Source organism: Prionailurus viverrinus, chromosome C1 (genome assembly GCF_022837055.1).
Source record: "Prionailurus viverrinus isolate Anna chromosome C1, UM_Priviv_1.0, whole genome shotgun sequence".
NCBI lineage: Eukaryota > Metazoa > Chordata > Mammalia > Carnivora > Felidae > Prionailurus > Prionailurus viverrinus.
In genome coordinates, this window is record NC_062568.1 from 81,820,675 (window position 1) to 81,835,497 (window position 14,823).

Below are 14,823 nucleotides of genomic sequence, written 5' to 3' on the forward strand. Positions count from 1 at the left end.
GGATAAGCCACACTTCCTTCGACCTCGTGCCTTGGCCTGAGCTCCAGTCTCATGAACTCCTGAATTACTTCTGTTTTTGACTCACCAGTTTAGAATTAAGTCATAGTGTCCCCACGTTTTGCAAAATGCGTGTCTCCATCTAGTTTGTAACTTCATTACTGTGATTTAAAATTTACAAAAACTTAATTCTTTTATTTCTGGCATATGGCAGAATGCTGGGTACTTTGTAGTCACTCAGTAAAACTGTACATGCTAGTTAATCTCTAGCTTTACAATAGGAAAGTAAGCTTCCTCCCAAAGAAGGTGAGAAAGACTTGACAGAGACAGATAGGGACAAAAGAAGGAGGGACGTAAGACAGGAGGGAAGAGAGGAAGAAATGAAGGAAGGAAGCAGAGAAGGAAGCGAGGTCGGTGTAGCATATTTTGTGAAATAGGGAAAGAGCAGTGGTTTTGGATTTGAAAAGCTTCAGTTTAAATGTGATTCTGCCTACTCACTTTGTAATCTTGGATAAGTTTCATAATCTTTGGGGTTAAATGATATTAATATCTACCTGGTAAGCTTGTTGTAAAGGTTGAATTGTAGAATGTAAATAAAGTGCTTATTAAAGCACATTCTCTGGTACATGATGCATCTTTAAGGAATGTTAGCTAACTCTGTTACTTTGCAAGCGAGGAAAGTGAGGCTTAGAAAGCTGACCAAGGGTCATATAGCCAGTAAATTGTGGAGAGAGGATTGAAACCCACGTTTTTCTTACTCTGCAGCAGTATGTTTTTAATCGCTCCTCTGCCTTTTGGCTAAGATCGAGTGTAAAGCAGTGTTTTCAAACATTAGTGTACATGAGAATCCCCTGAAGTCTCCTCAAAATATGGATTGCTGAGCCCCTGTCTAGAGTTTCCTGTTCAGTAGGTCTGGGGTGGGACCTGAGAATTTGCCTTTCTTTCTTTCTTTCTTTCTTTCTTTCTTTCTTTTCTTTTCTTTTCTTTCATTTTTTAACCTTTATTTATAATTGAGACACAGACACAGAGTGTGAGCAGGGGAGGGGCAGAGAGAGAGGGAGACAAAGAATCCAAAGCAGGCTCCAGGCTGTCAGCACAGAGACCGATGCGGGGTTCGAACTCACAAACTGTGAGATCATGACCTGAGCCGAAGCCTGACGCTTAACCGACTGAGCCACCCAGGTGCCCCGAGAATTTGCATTTCTAACAAGTTCCCAGTTGCTGCTGTTCGTTCAGGGACCACGCTTTGAGACCCACTGCTGTACAGTTCTATTTCTCCATCCTAGCTGGACCTACGAAATCACTTAGGGAGCTTCTAAATATTACTGACAAAATAGAATCTCTGGTTGTGGGGCCTAAACAGCAGCTTCTTAATTTCTGTTTTATTATTATTTTGTAAGCCCTCCGGGTGATTCTAACGTACAGCCAGAGTAAGAATCACGACCCTGCCTAAAGCTAGACTCTGCAATTTTCCATTAGAACTAGGTAGTAAGCAAAGCGCTGGCCTAGAACACCTCCTGGGTGCTCAGTGATGCAAGGCCACAAGTAGTGTGGTGTTTTGCCCTGTAATGTTTTAAAACAATTGCCCCTGCTTAGAATCTTTTATTATTTTACCTATTCTAATTATTGGTGTGTACTGTCTGCATTTTTCCATCCAGTTTCACCCTCAAATAATGTGCTCTGAATACCTTCATTAATCTCTAGGGTGGATTTTATGTTAACATTTGGCAGAAGCAACTATTTAGCAACACTTGAAGCATAAAGTAGATAAAGGAATGTATCTAATTAAAAAAGTTTTTTTTTTTTTAATGTTTATTTATTATTGAGAGACAGAGAGAGACAGAGCATGAGCATGGGAGGGGCAGAGAGAGGGGGAGACACAGAATCCAAAGCAGACTCCAGGCTCAGAGCTGTCAGCACAGAGCCAGACGCGGGGCTCGAACTCACAAACTAACTCACAAACTTAACTGACTGACCCACCCAGGCGCCCCAGGAATGTATCTAATTTTTTTTTTAAAAACAGTCAGTTTAGCAACTTACTGCACTTTTAGAATTCTGATGATGAGTTTGTTCTTTTGTCTGAGATGCTGTTGGACATCTTATGTTTTTATGTTAGGGCACCAGATATTGGTTAGGGCAGATGGTGATAGGAGTACATATGTAAAAATGCGGTAGAAACATTGGTAAAAAGACTCATTTCTTCTGTTATATGATTCAGTCAATAAATATATACAAACCAAGGCATGAAATCATTTACTGGATAAGAGTGGGCAAAATACCACATAATTTCATTAACCTTTAAGCAATGAAATTATAAATCCCTATGCAAATGATTAAGGTTATCATTGCCTATCACCCCCTTTTGATACCTACAGACTGTTAATTCTTCTCTGTCCTGCTGAGTCTTATTAAAACTTCTGATTGATGTACTTTTATTAAAAGGTTTAGAATTTACCAATTTAAAACACTTGCTTCACACTATCACCTCTAATTTAACTAGGCCATCAAACACAGTATTTTGCAAAGCGGAAAAAGTCAATAGCTGTTTCTTTAAAAAAAATAATGAAATGAATTTTAAACTCTGCTTGGAGGTGAGCAACTGCTATATACTACTAGGTCTTTTGATAGTTGATTTGTTCCTTTAGTATGCAAATTTTAGGTTTACAAAGATCTACTGCTTTTATTTAAGAAATATGCCTGGAGGCTAGATTGGTAAGCTTTAGGGAGATATCTAGTTTGGTGTGAAATAAATAGTTGTTAAAGGATCACATGAATTGGGTCCCAGAAGATAAAGAGTAGAGCTGAGACAGATTGAGAAAAACGGACTATATTTCGTTTCATTTGGCTAAAAATACCACTAAATTAAAAATGAAGACAATGAATGATGGCAACACAAAGAAAATTAATGCGAATAAGCCATTTTGGTGTGTGTGGGGGGTTAGATTTTGTGAAAAGTTCTGACTAGTGAGAAGTTTAAAGGAAAGGGCTTACTATATCCCTGACCAAAGAAGTATACTTATCCATTTGGAAGGCTCTTGCGAGCTTTAGAGTTTTGGGAAAGAAGACTCTTGACCTCTTGGCCAAGGAGGAAGGGGTGGGTTACTTTCCTGGCCTGTCTGCTGCATCACTTATGGTCAGTGAGATGACAGATGTCATAGAACATCCTCACATTCAAAAGGAAAGGACTCAAGATTGCTATTTTAGGTTGGAGTCTATAGGTAATCTGGTTCGCAAGAGTAAAGCAAATGATGTAATAATAGACTTCTAGCTTTGGGAAAGCGTTTATCACCGAACTTTTGCATCTTTGATTTTCAAATGGATTAAAAAAAGAAAAAAAAATTATGAGATATATTTCTACCTTGATAGCTTCTATAATTCTCTTTACCTTTTTTTTTTTTTTTTAAGTGCTTCTGTCTGCCTTTTTGGATGTTTTTATGCACCCTGGCTCTCAGAGATAGAATATTCCAACAGTATCATCTAACAAATAAAGTGTCTGCTGTATGTGCATGTTTGTTTTGTGTCTCTGGTGGTGGACACTGAGGGATGGAGAACAGGGATGATGATGATGTGTGAAGATGGAATGTTGAGGCTTTCTTTGAGGCTGGAAGTCTTCAACCTTTTTACCATCAAGGACCCCCTCTATGCAGGTTTGTATGTATGAATAAGTAGATTTCCATACCTTTTCCTGTTCAGCACAATTTTTGCTGGTTTTTTTTTTTGGACTTTAAGATTATTTTAAAGTTTATTCATTTATTTTGTGTGTGTGTGTGAGAGAGAGAGAGAGAGAGAGAGAGAGAGAGAGAGAGAGAATATATAGCACATGCATACGTGCATGAGCAGCGGAGGGGCAGAGAGAGGGAGAGAGAGAGAATCCCAAGCAGGCTCCACACTGTCAACACAGAGCCTGACTTGGTGCTTGAACTCTTGAACCGTGAAATCATGATCTGAGCCGAAATCAAGAGTCGGCTGGTTAACCAAGCTGAGCCACCCCGGCATCCTGGACTTTAAGATTATTTTACAAACTTTTGAATAGTCATTATGTTCACTCTATGCAAATTCAAAAAGTGACAAAAGTGGGGCGCCTGGGTGGCGCAGTCGGTTAAGCGTCCGACTTCAGCCAGGTCACGATCTCGCGGTCCGTGAGCTCGAGCCCCGCGTCAGGCTCGGGGCTGATGGCTCAGAGCCTGGAGCCTGTTTCCGATTCTGTGTCTCCCTCTCTCTCTGCCCCTCGCCCGTTCATGCTCTGTCTCTCTCTGTCCCAAAAATAAAAATAAACGTTGAAAAAAAAATTAAAAAAAAAAAAAGTGACAAAAGCTATGAAATCTCTCTTATGCCCTGGTCCCTTAATACATTCTTTATACACATGTAATCAGTGTGTGTGTGTGTGTGTGTGTGTGTGTGTGTGTGTGTGTGTCTTTCTAGAGATGTATACATATATAATCAATATATTTATTTTTGTTCATGTATTGGTTTATATATTTACCTTATGAACATTGTATTTTGGAAGTTTTTTTTTTTTAAATGCCAAACTGCACTTAACAGTATAGGTTTTATAGCCTTATTCTGGTATGACTTATTTCTTATTAGCTTTTAATAACACTGAAATGAGTTTCAGGTCTGCCCCTCACTCCACCCCCTTGCACTTTGTGAAGCAGAATTCCACGTGAATCTTGGGGAGGTTCCATGCTTATGTGTCAAATTCTGCCTTTCTTCGGTAGCCTCAGTGGGCATGCAGTGTTTCTGAAGCCCTTGCAGTTACCACGTCCACACAGTAATGCTTTCTTGTTCTTGAGGAATTCTCATTTGCACATGCTGGGTTCAGAACAGATTCTTCTGTGTCTTCTTTCCTTATTTCATTCTTGTACTCTCCTCCACTCACCTCGTTTTACTTCTGAATTTCCATTTTTCTGTGAGCTTTTATATTTCTACTCATGTTTGGTTTTATTTAATTTGACTTCTTTTTTTCTGATCTTAGTTGAGTGGGTAAGTTTAAGAGTGCTGGGAACCATCTGAGACTGTTTTGTTCCTTTAAATTTTACTTCTATTGAGTCTGTAAAGGGTACTGATTGAGAGCATGGGATCTGGAGCCAGATTGCCTGGTTTGAGGCCTAAGAACATGACCTTGGGCAAGTTACTTAACTTCTTTCTGCTTTATGTTTCTTACACTGTTCAGTGGGGTGTAACAATATTATCTACTTTAGAGATGCGGTGCTTAAATTATATAACAAGTGCATAGTGCATATCAAATATTAGCTATTTGTATTTTTATGATATAGCTGTGATTATATTTGGTTTTTATAGGATGTGACTTAGCGTTTTTAAGCTTATAATTTTGAATATATTTGTGTATATTTTAAGGAACCATATAAATCTTCATTCCAGAATGTAGCCTTATTTACTTTATGTTTTTATTTTATTTTATTTTATTTTATTTTATTTTATTTTATTTTAGAGAGAGAAAGAGAGAGTAAGCAGGGGAGATAGAGGGAGAGGTGGTGGGGGGGGAGAGAGAGAGACAGAGAGAGAGAGAGAGAGAGAGAGAGAGAGTCTCATGCAGGCTCTAGCCTCAGTGCAGAGACCAACACGGGGCTCAATCCCACGACCCTGAGATCGTGACCCTAGCAGAAACCAAGAGTCGGATGCTCAACTGACTGAGCCTCCCACGTACCCCTAACCTTCTTTTCTAAACTGTTAAAATGAATCTATAAGGTATCCGGATAAAATAGTAAGTTCTGAATGTGAGGGTAACTTGAATATATACATATATATATATCAATTATCTTTCCTTCCCTTGTTGGTTGAGCCTAGTGTGTATATTTTTTTCATGGTGTTCTTTTTGTGTATGTAGAGCAGCAGTCAATAGAATTACAATGCAATAATTTAAAATTTTCTAGTGGCCACATTACACAAGTAAAAAAAAATAAGTTTAATTAATTTTGTTAATATATTTTATTTAACCCTATATATCTAAGTTACTATCATTTCAACATGTAAGTAATATAAAATTATTGAGATATTTTACATTCTTATTTTTGCCCCAAGTCTTTGAAATCTACTGTGTATATTCCACTTACAGCACATTTCAATTCAGACTAGCCACATTTCAAGTGTCTAATAGGCACATGTGGCTAGTGGTTACAGTATTAGGACAGTTGTAGGGTATCAACTACTTTCAAATTTGTCCTTTTAGTTTAGGGAGGGTTTTATGATATTTTGCAACAATTGATAAAGCTAGATGCATCTAATAGGCAGATAGAAATAATAGGTTTGCGGTGTGAAGAAAGCTATGGGAGGGGTTGGATTTGGGAGCGATCAATGAATATATAGATGGTAATTGAAATCTCAAAGTCAAGGACAGAATGAAACCATAATATCCCTGAGGATAAAGCCCCAGGGGATTCCTAGAAAAAGAGCCAAGTTAAAATAGGGAACACTCAGGCTAGAGAAGAGCTGCTAGGTGGTCGCACCCTGGATACCAGTGGAAGGGAATTTCAAGGAGGCATGGTGGGTAGGCCTGACAAGTGCCAAAGTCTAGCAGAATGAGGAATGAAAGTAGGCAATTATTAGCATACCTTGACAATGGCTGTTTCAGTAGAGTGATAGCTCAGGAAGCTATGTGGTAGTTTGAGTATTGATGGAAGTTCCGGTGAAGGCAATGAGTCTATATTTTTTTTTATGGAGCTTGTCAGGCTAGTTGGTAGTGTTGAAAGAAGTGTGCTATTTATGAATGAGAAGGAGCCAGTGGAGAGAAAAAGATTGGAAGTGGGGGAAAAGGAGAAGAATGGTGGAGCACAGTTTTTAGAAAAGGTGCGAATGAATAGGGTTCGGTGCATAGGCAGAGGGGTTAGTAATGGCACAGAAGAAGGTGAATTACAAAATAGGAGAGAAAGCATTCTGAGATGGGAATTTGTATGAATTTGTATATGATAGAGTGGGTTCCTAGTTGTAGGCAAAGGCTCGTTTAAGTTGCAGCCAGCCAGCTAGTTTAAGCAAAAAGGGATATGTTACACACTGCTTTATTCCCAAAGTGCCAAGGAACTAACCTTGACTGTTAATAAGCTAGGAACAGCACAAGCCAAGGGAAGCATCCAGTTACAGTATTTTAGTAGAAGATCCACCGTCACTTGCTACTAGGAACCTGTGATATTAGGGGTCATTTACTAGAGTGTCTGGCTGATTTTCTCAGAAGAACAACATGCCTTCACTACAAGATTTGATCTCTTTGGAGGTGGTCACCACCTTGACTTGCTCACTTCTGTTTTCTAAGTCTTGCATGGATTTTTCTGATTGTTTGGATCTGGGTCCCCATAGAAGGCATGATGCAAATGCATCTGGGAAATGGAGTTTTTAGCTTTGGATGTCTTATAGTAGAGGAATCTAGAGAGCAAGCTAGAGATGGAGTGTACCCTGGGTGCTTCTGGCTCTGATCTGTCATGAATTAGAGTCAAGATTCACTCAGGGCACCAGTCATCTGAAGGTTTGAGCATTGTGGATGGTCCACCTACAAGATGGCTTACATGTAAGCCTTTGTTTATTCTGGCTCTTTGGCAAGAGGCCATGTAGACTGTTCCATAGAGCTGTTTGTCCTCATGATGTGGCAACTTGCCTCACCCAGAGTGAGTGATCCAAGAGAGCAAGGAGCTAGCTGTAGTATCTTTTAGGACCTAGCCTCAGAAGTCAGATAACAGCATTTCCAGGGCGTTCTGTTTTTCATTCAAACCAACCCTCATACAATGAGAAGGAACTACATGAAGGCATGAATTTCATGAGGTGAGGATTTGGGGCTCTCTTAGAGGTTGGCTACCATGCCTCCCCACATTCCCCATTGCCCATCTTCCTTTAACAGTAGAAATTGATCAAATTTATCTGTAGAAGAGAAAAACAATTGAAAAAAAATAGAAGGGAACTTGCCAAGAATTTGGATAGAATGTGGTTTTGTGTTGGATCTTAAGGGTACCAAGTGCACAGTAGCTGCCAATTTTTTAAAAGATTCAGAAATGCTGTTCAGTTACTTGTTCTCAGGCTTCTCCTCTAAAGGTAGACAGTGTATCATTAAATTATAACTCAGTCTAGGTGTGTGTATTTTGATGTTTGAAGATAATGAGGTTGTGATATATACTGTCTTCCAGAGTAGCTCTCCCTCTCCTGTCCTCTCTGAAATGAAGAGGTTTGACTCGCTGTCCCTGTGGTCCTTTCTCAGCCTCCATTTCCTAAGACCCTGACTAACTTTGAGAACTGGAGTGGACATCTGTGGCGTACTGGATAGATGTAGGCCATTCTCCAATGCCTTGGTCACATCATCTTATTTCTTTCATATCATGTATCACAAACTGAAATGATACTGCTGATGTGTATGTCTCCTTGCATCCTTCCTTCTCTTCCCAAAATCAAGCTCTAGCAGGGCAAGTTTTGTCTTGTTCACTGCTGAATTCCCAGCAACCAGTGCCGTGCCTAGTAGATGCTCAAGAGGTGAATGTCTAAATAAGAAAATGATTTTTCGAGGAAATGTATTACAAGATCATTATTTGTAATAGCCCACCTCAAAAGTTTTGTTTTGTGTTCTCCTTCTACTTGATTTACGTCTTCTGAGCCTTTCTCTTGTCTTTTTTGTCCTTTGTTTTTTTTTTTTCCTTTTTTGGTGACACTCCAGCTCAGGATTCTTTCTGTGGCTGTGAATGTTTTTGTCTTGTTCAGAGTTGGTGGCTGGAAGGGTCTCCATACTGATTTCTTTCTGAAATAGGTTATTTGGACTTCGTGAGTACTATTTAATTAAGATAATTCTTTTTAGAGATGCTTTTGGTGATCCTGTGACTTTATGCTACGTATACTGTTTGGGAGACATATTTCTCATTGCTTTGCTAGCTCTTCCCTTTTATTTGCCATACAGATCCTTTTTGGATGAATTACTATGTTAGTTTTGACCCTGTCAGTATTGATGGACCTAAGGATTCTGACTTTAATGTATACAGCATAGGAAAGTCACAATATCCACCCTTGGGTGTATTGTAAGATCTTACTGTCTTCACTGTGCATGGCTTGCAGAGAATACAGAGCTGTGTAAGTTAAGTAACAGCTCACACCTGATATAAAGCTCTCCCAGAAAGTAGTGTACTTACGGTATTTACCCAGATACAGAAGTGTCTGTGTACCTCCATTGTTTCCCTGGAGTGAAAACCCCAGACCTGGACTGATTATCCATATGCATTCCAACCTGTCTCTGAGATCTTAGACTATCCTCAGCAGAGGTTCTTGACAGCTTTTTGGATTATGGAGCTTTTTACAAATCTGACAAACTATTGACCTTCTCTCCAGAGAGGTATCCATTTACATAAACCCACACATTTTACATATATCATTTAGAAGTGTATAGACTCCTAAAGTTCATCCATGTACCAAGGTTAAGGACCTCTAATCTGAATTCTTCTTAGTTTTGAGTTATAACTGATTTGGGAAAACTTGAATGATTGAAAAGAAAAGCTCTTATTAGTTAAGACTCAAAACATTTCTGTCCTTGGAGACTCTTCTTCCATCTTGGAATATTCAAGAATCAGAATACTGGATCATCCAAGCAAACTGTTGTCCAGATAAGGATTCAGAATTTAGGCTGGGCTTATTTTGAAGATAATATCTTAATTACGTCCTTTGATCTCACAGGTACCTCTGATTAGATTGGATATATGTAAAGAGGGAAATCACTGTTTCTGGATCATCAGGTGAGCAAATGGGACTTCATTTTAATTTGTCCACTGAGTCAGTCCTCTGTCAGTATGTGGGTGTTTCCTATCATCTGTTCTTTCTTTATTGCAGTGTGGGTCAGTGAGATGATAAATATTTCTGAAGTTTTACCAGATTACTTCCTCTGCTGCTTGAAGTCAGATTTCTTTATTTTAATTTTATCTCATTATTATTGCATATACTCACACTTCTGTAGCAGATAAAAATTCTCTGCTCTTCTTTTTATGTATATACTTTGGAGAGTTGTGGACAGCTCTCATATTGTTCCTTGGTTGTCAGCCAAGTTATACACATTTAACTCCTTTAATCTTTCTTTGTAATTCAGTCGGCTTGGCTGCTTTTTCTAGATTTTCCCCCATTTCATCTGCATCATTAATAAACAGAAAAAACATGTTATCGCCTGGCTTCTTCTACATACTTTCATTTTTCTTCCTTCCTGGTTTTGCGTCAGATTCCTCATTGAACTAAAGCCAGCCAGACATCATTTCTCTGGGCCACTTTGGCAAAACATGAATGCCTTGCCTACAACTATCAGTGAACAGGCAGTAATAGCATCACCGGTACACACAAGAGGAGAGAAAGGGAACGTAAGGAGAACACTGAAGAGTGAAATGATACATTTTTCGATTCTGTGGCAGACCAGCCCATGCCACCCAGGGTAAATCTTGGTACCTGAAACCTTTCCCACAGGGTTTGTCCTCCCAAAGTGTGGTGCACAGCACCAATTTGAATAATAAGAGAAGCCTGGGCTGTGTATTGTTTGTGAAGTTTGGCCACTGTTCTCATTCGGTTTCTTTTCCACACTCTCCCACTCCCACCCCTTTTCCCAACACCGATCGTGACTTGCTGTCAGAATCTGTGGCCATGAGCAAAACTGGGCGGGGGATCATTTTGTGGGAAATTAGATAGGTTCAGGTGGTAATGCCTCATGCTTCTGTGTGTCACATCTGAGGCAAGTGCTTTAGTTCTCGCTGTTTCTGTAACAGTCGTTGGTCTTCTTGTAACACCTGGTTCAGTGGAGATGTACAGGAGGAAGGGACAAGTGGAGCTTTGGTGCTGTTCATCAATGCTGTATTAGTTTCACAACTTTGTTCCTGTCCTGATTGGCAGGGAGAAGCATACTGCTTCTAGATGATGCTGAGCTTAGTGTAAAATATGCCAGCATGGGATCTGGGCTTGTCACAGTTCATTTTTTCTTTTCATTTGGTTTGTAGAAAATGGACTTCTACCTCTACTTATCTTGTACATTAGAGAGAAGAGGGTCATACCTCTAGCTGATGGCTTATTGGTGTTTTTACTCACCAGATTCAGGTAGTGTATTTAGTTGAAGCTTGCGACAGCACACGCTCGGCTTTCTCGTTTGTGTTAGCTTTGCTCCTAGTACAGAATTGAATAGGATAGAAGAGACGGTTTTCCTGTTTGTCTCTGTGGCAACTTTCTAGATGATTTGTGGTTTAATCCTTTAAACATTTTTGATCATTTATCACCTCTTTTCTTGTAAACGCATAAAATATTCAGATACTACTGTTACAATCTTTTAATCAGGTTATTTTATTTTGAGGAAATCAAGGTCAGAATAACAGCTGACACAGTTGCCTCTGAATAGTGACCTAAAAATTACGACACTTCTGTTAGTTTTCTGTCTGACTTTATGGCCTTCGTTCATCTATCAGATTTTAGATAAGATCATGTGATTGTGAGTCACATATTTCTTGATCTCTGGCTTCTTGAATAGGTAAGCATGTAACCTGGACCCCGTTAGGTCTGATTCTTTAAAAAATGTTAATCTCTCATGTGCCTTTAAACTGCCGACAGCGTTGTACCCAAGTTAATTTCTTTACGCAATTGGTAGATTCTTCAGCGTAACTTTTGTTTCTTGAGTCTTTTCAAGACCTGTCAAAGAAAACAAAATGCTAACCTGACTTTAAGGGGCAAAAAAAATCCTCCCCCCTCCCGGCCCTGTACTATATTATTCTTTGTTCTCTATGTGCATCAAAGTGACAATCCCACACTGTCTCAATTGAGGGAGTCTAGCACAAAATAAAAAACAGCCTGGCACTGTTCTAGGCTGGCAGCCAAAATGTTTTGTGTAGCTTGGTTCTGGCAGTGGTTTTCATAAGGCAGAGGGTCTACCCTCCCAGCGCCACTGAAGGAAGGCAAGCAGGCTTAGTCTCTCCTGCTTCTCCCATTTCTTTTCCTTCATTTTCCTCTTCCTTCATGTAGAGCACCATAGGAGAACAACAAAGCAACTTTTTCTTAAATAGAAACACCGTTCTCCTCACAACTTCCCTGTTTACTAAATGGCATTGTTCCTTAGGGAAGCTTGTGTTAAATCTCCCTTTTCCAGCTCTTAGAGATTTCCTTCACAGTTGGCATTTTTGCCACACTTTTCAGAAAACCCTTCTGAATATTGCTAACTTTGGTCCCGTTGACATGGTATTTTTGATTGATTGGAATCCTGTCTTCCTTCGCAGCTTCTTACTTGAATGGAAACTCTTGAAGATAACTTGGTGGTTTTAAATGGATTTTTATGCCAAGATAGCTCTTGTTGAAACCCAAAAGTCTGCCATTGTTTTCTATTTTTGTCTAAAACTCAGGGTCAGCTTTTAGCATTTGTGAATTGAATACTCATTTTTAGAATGTCTGATAAGTTTAGGTAAGCAAGTTAACTTCCATTAAATATAAAGATGTGCATTAAAAATTTTTTCCTTTGAAATGAAAATGCAAGGTTAAGCAGAGTGCTTTTAGGTTTCCCAGTTCTTTCTAAATTTTAGCTAGGGACCTATTATTACAAGGAGTGTGAACAGGTAGCATTATGATTTTTAAGTGATGATTTGAGCAGGAGACTAGGTTTTCACTATGAGCAAGCGTTCTATGAAATTTCGTAGAATGTTCCTCAAAATGCAAATGTGTTTTCTGTTGTATTAAGCAAAAACAAATGACTGACTTTCAAGTGCTCTATTTTAAAAATTAGTGTTTTGCAATCAAGATAAGAATAGTTAAGTAGGCAGAATATGTTTTCTAAAGAGGAGATTGATATTATTGTGACTGATTTTTATTTTAAAAACTTGTCAATGATTTTTGGCAATAAGAAAATTACTTTGGGAGGAAAAATTCATGAATTTTTGTTAATGGTGTAACAAATGTGACCGAAAAGAAAGTAAATATGGTTCCTGTTAGAATCATTAATGTGAAACATTTTTATATACCACATATACTGGGAAATAGACCTATTATGCATACATTAAGATAAACTTGTACAATCTAAGTGTTTTTTTTTTTTCCCTAGAGATTTATTTTTAATTTAGAAAATGCTTTAAAATCATTGAAAGGATTTGTAAAACAGGTATATGAGAAATATGCATTAAATAAACTCACCTGTTATTTTCTCTCAATCTCAAGACAGGTTCAGCAACATATTGGCTCATTAATTTCACAAAACAAACAAGTACCCACATTGCTTTATATGTATAATGCACATGTTAATAAATGCTACAATTCTCCATTCCCCCCAATGCTGTTTTTTGACTTGTATTTTAGTGCCCTTTTCTGTAGAGTAGCTAAAATGAATCTGGGTGACATGCCTGTTAAATTATATCAATTAAATCTTTAGGTCAACATTTTACGTTTTAGACGTATGACATTTTTTAGAAGGAAAACCAGTGAAACTTTTTTTTTCTTGGTCCTGTTAAGTGCGTGACTGTCTGTCTGGAGTCCTCTGTGCCCAGGTGTGGTGGTATAGACCAAAAGCTTATTCTCTATGTTCACCTGTATGTTTATTGCATATTAAATACTATGCATTCACTTTAAATACATTTTCTCCAGTGCTATAATTTTGATTTGCAATTAAGCCCTTTGTCTTTTCTGTGGTAGGAACATATCTTTCAGTGACTTAGGAATTGCAACACGAATTGTTGTATTTATTTGTTTATTCTAACTATACACAGGGGCATAGTACAATATATTTAAGACCCGTAATGTTTGAGTGTTTGAGCAGGGTTGTTTTTTTTTTTTTTTGTAAATACTATTGAGTTTTTCCTTTTTGTAGGTAATAAATTCTACAGTTTTGTTTAATGCAGAGCATATATCAAAGCTGTATCTTTATGGTTTGACATTATATGGTTTGCAGGAATTACTGTTTAGTAACTTAATCATATTTGTAGCAACCTGGAAAAAGAGCTTTATTGAGGGATGTCAGCAAAGTTGGATAAATACTAAATTCATTATTTTAACCAGGATTTTATGTTATTGTATTAGATACCATGTTTATAATTATGAGTAGTGTTTTGTTTCATTTGAGTATCACTTCAGGTTTTAAACGTTACTCCAGGGTAGGTGGCTTGAATATTTTGTTTGCTGTCAAATATTGGTAACCTATAATAACAGATGTGGATTTCTGAATTTATGTGGTCAAAGATATTAGTAATCTTCCCGTACACGTATGGTACAGACTTCAGTGTTAAATTTTGTTAGAGAGTATTACAAGAACGCGTGTGTGTTAATTCGGTTGTTTGGTTCTTCCTCTAATTTTTGATACATTTTAATTCCCCCTGCCTGACATATTATCATTCTGTAGAATACTGTCACAAGTATTTCATATGTTTTCCGTGGCATCTCACACTGCTCACTTTTTATCCATAGTACCATATGAGTTCCCCCTTTCAGGTTTGCGCTGCATATTTTAAGCTGCTGATAGTGTAAGTACATTGCAAGGTAAAGTGACATTTAGCTTTTTGAGCTAGTCTCATTTTTAGCATGAAAGCAGGGTGGTTCCCCCCCCCCCCCCCATCTTCTCGTATTTCCCATTAAAACAAAGAAATTCAACAAAAAAGCAAACAAAGAAATTCAGAGATTTGGCTACAGCAGCAATTGAAATGCATCAAAAAGTGGCTACTACAATACAGTTTTATTAATGAATGATCTACATTGGTTCCAGCTGTGTCCATGTGATTAGGCCTTCACCAGGCAGCCATGGGTATTTCCCTATTGCTTTTATTTGATTTCCAAGAATGTGTCATCTGTTACATCAGCCCCTGCCAATATGCCCCCTGTAAAAGTGTTTTGTTTTCTTTTTCCTTCCAAATTTCTGAA

At 38.2% G+C, this 14,823-nt stretch overlaps 1 protein-coding gene across 21 annotated transcripts in view; it reads left to right on the forward strand.

The window, feature by feature from the left end:
- GTDC1 (glycosyltransferase like domain containing 1) overlaps positions 1-14,823 on the forward strand; it is a 404,727-nt gene that overhangs the window by 89,677 nt on the left and 300,227 nt on the right. For 19 of the 21 annotated variants that reach the window (XR_007154565.1, XR_007154566.1, XR_007154567.1 and 16 more), the window contains exon 3: positions 9,652-9,710. The exons of the other annotated variants lie outside the window; for them this stretch is intronic. The gene's annotated coding sequence lies outside the window, so the exon portion shown is untranslated. The remainder of the gene's footprint in view (positions 1-9,651; positions 9,711-14,823) is intronic. 21 annotated transcript variants of the gene reach the window in all.